Genomic DNA, 7648 nt, shown 5'->3' with positions numbered 1-7648 from the left:
GTCTTAACCGTGGGAAATTTGGACATAAGGCAAGTGAATGTCGCAAGCCAAAGAAGTACAAAAGCAAAAGATGAAGCAAATGTGACAATGGACACGCTTCGATAATGTTAATGACATGAACCTATCTTTGTGGTTTCGAATGTCTCATGATTGGAAATGAAAGGGAATGGTGGGTGGATCCGGTGCTACTCGGCCACATATGCTCCAACAAGTCGATGTTCACCACTTATCATCTTTGTGGAAAAGGAAGAACAACTCTTTTTATGGGGAACTCTTCTACGTCCAAGGTTGAAGGCAAAGGAAAGGTGGTGATGAGGTTGACTTACGGGAAGGAACTAACTCTAAATGAGGTGCTCTATGTGCGACATTCGCAGAATTTGGTTTTCGGTCATTTCTTGGCCGAAGCAAGAATGGCTTTAAGTTAGTCTTTGTTTCGATAAATTTGTACTAACTAAGGTTAGGAATATACAACTTAATTGTACTTACTCTTTTACCAATTACCAAACTATACAAACCTTTTTGTCTTGTAAGTGTCTTGTACTTCTTAATTAAATCCGAGCCTAGTGTAGATACACTATGTCCTTAAGACAGATTTTCCCCCTCTGCGTTGCTTGTTGATGGGGAAACTATCTCCCAAGATAGAACGGATTTCCTTACATAGAAAGCTAGCACTTCAATTTATAGACTCAAATAACACAACATAGTATTTGACTAAGAACGAGAGAGGAGAAGAGAAAGATCGAACTCAGTGTGATCCGTGTATTTTTTCTCCAAATTCATCCACTATTTTCGGGTGAGTGGTGTCTTTTCAAACAACACGGTGACTCTTGGGAAAAAGTAAGCAACTCTTTGAAAAGTCACATGTTTGAAAAGGACACACCATTTCAAACATATAGCTTTTTTGAACAAAGGTGCCTATTTCGAAAAGGTTGCACCTTTTAGGCATGATGCGACTATTTTCAAACCGTGCACATTTGAAAGGTCGCACCTTTTCGGCATAATCTGTATTTCAAACAAATGCATCATTTTGAAAAGGTTTTCTCACATTACGTCTTGTTTCAAGAAAAAACCCATTTCATCTTAAGTGGGGTAACTTGGGAGACAAACTACTCATTCATATTTAAATGGATTTGAGCAAATCATTTTTCTAACAATCCCCACATGAATGAAAATTTGGCTTCTTCTATCATAAACATTGATTTCGTTCTTTTTACAAATGAAAAGATACCGCGATCGTCAAGTAGCATGGGAGGCCTTGAACTTGCCTTAGTGAAAGACGATCGGATTTAATTGGACGATCGGTGAGACTTCAATTAATGTCCTTGAACTGTCACCGTTTGTATAAACCTAGACAATCATCTTCACGCCAGCATCGCCTCCGAATCTTTGTTGGTTCTCACGTTTGTGTTCATTTTGGCCTTGAACACTTCTTGGTTTCGGATAGTGCTTTTGAGACATTTGTCTTTAAAATTCTCATAGAAGCCCCCCTTCGCGAGACTAACATAGGTGATTTCTATAAAAGTATCCCGCAATACTTCACTTGGATAACATAACTTTCCAAGATATAGTAAATCATTAAAAGCTTGACTTATCCGGGTTACCTGGCAGATATGCACCGCCTTATATAGGAATGGGTTAGAGTATAATATTACTCCCGATTGCTAACTAAGTCACAAAACATAATTCAGTTGGCCCATTGAACCTAGATCTTGGGATCTCCGGTCCAACTAGGTTGGTTTTTCCATTATGATGACTCTTGGTTGATTATCTCAAAAGCTTTAAGCCCATTCCCCTTGATAATCTTTTCTCCTTGCTCTCTTGTTAAACCTTTTGTAAGCGGATCCATAATGTTATCTTTTGACCTTACATTGTTGATTGAGATAACTCCATTTGAGAGCAATTGTCTAACGGTATTATGTTCACGACGATATGTCGAGACTTCCGTTATACATGCTACTCTACGTGCTCTACCAATAGCAGATTGGTCATCACGGTGTATACAATAATCTGGCTGTACCAATTTAGCCCAGTTTGGAATATCCTCTAAGAAGTTTCGAAGTCACTCAGCTTCGTCTACAGCCTCGTCCAACGCTATGAATTCTGATTCCATATATAGTGGACCTTGCTATGTACGTTTGCTATAAGGATTTCTTTGAAATTTATGCATCTCTCCTAGAGCAAAACACCACATTTGATGTCTTTTGAGTAATGCTTCAACAAATTTCTAATTTTGAATTGATTAATTCAAGAAGATACATGATCCCCCACATTTTTTTAATTTCTCATGACAAAGTCAATAAATTAGAAAACCATTTAGATATATGTTTTTCAAGTGAGGCGTCTTGTTAAAGAATGTCACATATCATTCATATAGTGTCGAAACACTTCTAAGACCTCAATTTTGCTTACAAGTATGCTTACAGAACAATATCTTAAACAATCTTCTTTATTGGCACTCTTTGGGCAATAGTAAAATGCATACATCTTACAAATAATACAATATTTTTAGAACCCTTTTAGACTAGCCATTCCTAACATCGGAATGAAGCAAGGATTCTCGGAATCTTGGATCCTAATTCTCCAAGTGTGGCATTACCACCACCTTGTTTGCTTTCAAGAAGTCCATTCCAAGAATGACTTGAAAATGGTCTAAGCGAGCTACCATCGAGGGTCCACCTTTCCTCGCCGGTTATTGCATCTTGGAAGGATTTTAAGAACTATCTTAAGCATAAACGCAAAGATATGAATCTTGAAGAGTCGATTGTCCGTCTAAGGATAGAAGAAGATAACCGCCTATCGAGGAAGAAGGGCAAAGGATCCCATGGTGGCAAAGGCCAATATTGTGGAAGGATCTAGTGCTAAGGGAAAGAGGAAGCCAAAGACAAAGCTCGGCGCGAAGAGTAGTAATGCCTACTAAGTTCAAGGGCAAGTCTTCTGTTGTGGAAAATTTGGACATAAGGCAAAGTGAATGTCGCAAGCCAAAGAAATTACAAAAGCAAAAGATCTGAAGCAAATGTGACAATGGACACGCTTTACGATAATGTTAATGACATGAACCTATCTGCTGTGGTTTTCGAATGTCTCATGATTGGAAATGAAAGGGAATGGTGGGTGGATACCGGTGCTACTCGCCACATATGCTCAACAAGTCGATGTTCACCACTTATCATCTTTGTGGAAAAGGAAGAACAACTCTTTATGGGGAACTCTTCTACGCCCAAGGTTGAAGGCAAAGGAAAGGTGGTGATGAGGTTGACTACGGGAAGGAACTAACTCTAAATGAGGTGCTCTATGTGCCCGACATTCGCAAGAATTTGGTTTTCGGTCGTATTTCTTTGAGCAAGAATGGCTTTAAGTTAGTCTTTGTTTTACGATAAATTTTGTACTAACTAAGAATGATGTATTATTAAATTGGGAAAATCTATCTTGGGATGGACTCTTTAGGATATCTTGTTTTACTATTGCGCCAAAGAGCGCCAATAAAGTTGAATCTTTTGTTTACTTGATTGAGTCTTCACATGTATGGCATGGTAGATTAGGACATGTTAATTATGATACCTTGCGTAGATTAATTAATTTGGAATATATACCAAAGATAAAAATAGACCCACACCATAAATGTGAAACTTGTGTAGAATCCAAGTTGACCAGATCATCCTTTCATTCCATTGAAAGAAGTCTTGAACCTCTAGACTTAATACATCTGATATATGTGATCTTAAGTATGTACAAACTAGAGGTGGTAAAAAGTATTTCATTACTTTTATTGACGATAGCACTAGATATAGTTATGTTTACTTGTTGAGAAGTAAAGATGAGGCAATTGAAGTGTTCAAGCATTATAAAAATGAAGTTGAAAATCAACTAAGCAAAAAGATTAAGGCTATAAGGGGTGATAGAGGAGGTGAATATGAAATCTTTTTGAAGGTTTCGATTCGAACATGGAATCATTCATCAAACTACGGCTCCTTATTCACTCAATCAAATCAAACGGTATTGCAGAGCCTTAAAACCGAACTCTAAAAGAGATGATGAACGCTATGTTGTTAAGTTACGGTTTGCCCCAGAATTTGTGGGGAAGCTTTGCTTTCTGCCAATTACATTCTCAACAAGATTCCTAACAAGAAGACGCTTTAAAACACCATACCTAATTGTGGAAAGGTCATCGGACTTCCTACTAATTCTTAAAAGTGTGGGGGTGTCTTGCTAAAGTGGAAGTCCCTAAACCTAAGAAGGTGAAGATAGGACCCAAGACTATTGATTGTGTATTCATTGGATATGCAAACAATAGTAGTGCATATCGTTTTTACGGTTCATAAATCGAGATTCAAGATATACATGTTAATACAATTATAGAGTCAAGGAATGCTTCATTCTTTGAAAAGATGTTTCCATTATAACATGTGTATATAGAGTCAAGTTCAACAAAGAGAACTTTAGATGCTACAACTAGTAACCATCCTACACAAAGTTTTAAATTGAGGAGGAACCTAGGCGTAGCAAAAAGGTCAAGGACGTCAACGTCTTTTGACCTGATTTTCTAACATACTTGTTGGAAAATAATCCTCAAACGTTCAAGGAGGCAATGTCATCTCCGAAGCTACTTATTGGAAAGAAGCAATAAATAGCGAGATTGAATCCATAATGCAAAAATCATACATGGGAATTGGTAGATTTACCACCGGGTTCCAAGACTTTGGGATATAAGTGGATATTCACAAAGAAATTTAAGACTGATGGATCAATCGACAAGTATAAAGCTATACTTGTGGTCAAAGGCTTTAAACAAAAGGAAGGATTGGATTATTTTGACACTTACTCTCCAGGTTACAAGAATAACTTCCATAAGAATGCTAATAGCAATAGCATCAATACATGGATTTGAGATACATCAAATGGATGTAAAAAGGCGGCATTCTTGAATGGTGAGTTAGATGAAGAAATATACATGGAACAACCCCGAAGGGTTTATTGCTCTGGACAAGAAAGGAAAGTTTGCAAGCTTGTTAAATCTTTATATGGATTAAAGCAAGCACCTAAAAACAATGGCATGAGAAATTTGACAATGCAATGTTGTCAAACGGTTTCAAAATAAACGAGTGTGACAAGTGTGTCATGTCAAAAGCACTCAAAAGGGATGTGTCATTGTTTGTCTCTATATGTAGGCGATATGCTAATTTTGGGTAGTAATATGGATGTCATAAAATCTACCAAACAAATGTTGTCTAGTAAGTTTGACATGAAAGATTTAGGTGTATTTGATGTTATCACAGGAATTAAGATCTCTAGGATGGAGGATGGACTTGTTCTATCACAATCTCATTACATTGAGGCGATTCTTGACAAGTTCAAGAAATATAACATCACACAAAAAGGTCACCGGTTGACGTAAATCTTCATTTAGCCAAAAAATCGGAGATAGCATATCTCAACTAGAATACTCTCGTATACTTGGTAGTTTAATGTATGTCATGAACTGTACAAGGCCTGACATAGCATACTCTGTGAGCAAACTAAGTCGATATACGAGTAATCCTGGCAGAGATCATTGGACTGCCATATTGAGAGTTTTGGGATACTTAAAGTATACTCAGAATTTTGGTTTGCACTATACAAGATATCCAGCCGTTAAGAACATGTCTTCAGAATGTGGTAATTGTAGGAAACTTATTCCAAAAATATACTTATTGTTAAGTAAACAAGAAAATCAAATTGATATGAACAAACCTTTAATATCAACAAACAAACAAACCTTTTAGTTCAACTAATGAACTTAATTTACCAATGATTAAATCCGAAGCCTAGTGAAAATTCACTATGTCCTTAAGATGATTTTCCCCTCACGGTGCTTGAAGGTTGATGGGAAACTATCTCCCAAGATAGAACGGATTTCCTTCTATAGAAAGCTAGCACTTCAATTCTATAGACTTCGGTGAACCACAACATAGTATTTGACTAAGAAAGAGGGAGAAGAGAAAGAGGAACTACTGTGTGATCCGGTGTCTTTTTCTCTCCAAATTCATCCACTATTTATAGGTGAATGGTGCCTCTTGAAAGAACACGTGACTCTTGGGAAAAAGTAAGCAACTCTTTGAAAAGTCACATGTTTGAAAAAACACACCATTTCGGCATAAAACTAATCGTTTCGAACCGATGCCTATTTGAAAAGGTCACACCTTTTTCGGATGATGACTTGTTTGAGGAACCGGCACATTTCGAAAAGTCGCACCTTTTAAGATGATGAATCGTTTGAACTAGTGCACCATTTCAAAAGGTTTTGCTCACTTTACGTCTTGTTTCAAGATAAAACCCATTTCATCTTAAGTGGTGTAACTTGGGAGACAAACTACTCATTCATATTTAAATGGATTTGAGCAAATCATTTTTCTAACAATCCCCACATGAATGAAAATTTGGCTTCTTTTATCATAAACATTGGATTGTTCTTTTACAAATGAAAAGATACGCGATCGTCAAGTAGCATGGGAGGCCTTGAACTTGCCTTAGTGAAGACGATCGGTTTTTAATTGACGATCGTGGACTTCTATTAATGTCCTTGAAGCTGTCCACCGTTTGTATAAACCTAGACAATCATCTTCACGAGCATACCTTCTCGAATCTTGTTGGTTCTCACGCGTTTGTGTTCATTTTGGCCTTGAACACTTCTTGGTTTGAGATAGTGCTTTTGAGACATTTGCCTTTAAAATTCTCATAGGCGCCCCACTTCGCGACTAACATAGGTGATTTCTATAAAGAGTATCATCCCGCAATACTCCACTTGGATAACATAACTTTCCAAGATATAGTAAATCATTAAAAGCTTGACTTATCCCGGTTACCATGGCCGGATATGACCGCCTTATATAGGAATGGGTTAGAGTATAATATTACTCTCCAAAGGCTAACCGAGTCACAAACATAATTGATTGGCCCATTGAACCTAGATCTTGGGATCTCCAAATAACTAGGTTGGTTTTTCCATTATGATGACTCTTGGTTGATTATCTCAAAGGCTTTAAGCCCATTCCCTTGATAATCTTTCTACTTGCTCTCTTGTTAAACCTTTTGTAAGCGGATCCAATGTTATCTTTGACCTTACATAGTCGATTGAGATAACTCCATTTGAGAGCAATTGCCTAATCCGGTATTATGTCTACGGACGATATGTCGAGACTTCCGTTTATACATGCTACTCGGCTCTACCAATAGCAGATTAGGCCGGGCCACAGCAGGTATTAATAACCTGCGCAACAGTGGATTCTTTAGAATATCCTCTAAGAAATTCCGGCCACTCTGCTTTTCTCCAAAATTCTCATTGTCCAATGCTATGAATTCTCGATTCCATAGTGGACCTCACTATCGCGACGTTTGTTTTGAGGATTTCAAGAGATTTATGCATCTCTCCAGAGTAAAACACCACATTTGATGTCTTTTGAGTAATGCTTCAACAAATTTCCAATTTTGAATTGATTAATTCAAGGAGATTCATAATCCCCACATTTTACCAATTTCTCTGACAAAGTCAATAAATTGGAAAACCATTTAGATATATGTTTAGCAAGTGAGACGCGTCTTGTTAAAGAATGTCACATATCATTCATATAAAACACTTCTAAGACCTCAATTTTGCTTATAAGTATGCTTTACG

Source organism: Coptis chinensis, chromosome 2 (assembly GCF_015680905.1).
Source record: "Coptis chinensis isolate HL-2020 chromosome 2, ASM1568090v1, whole genome shotgun sequence".
Classification (NCBI taxonomy): domain Eukaryota; kingdom Viridiplantae; phylum Streptophyta; class Magnoliopsida; order Ranunculales; family Ranunculaceae; genus Coptis; species Coptis chinensis.
Note: the sequence above shows the minus strand (reverse complement) of the source record.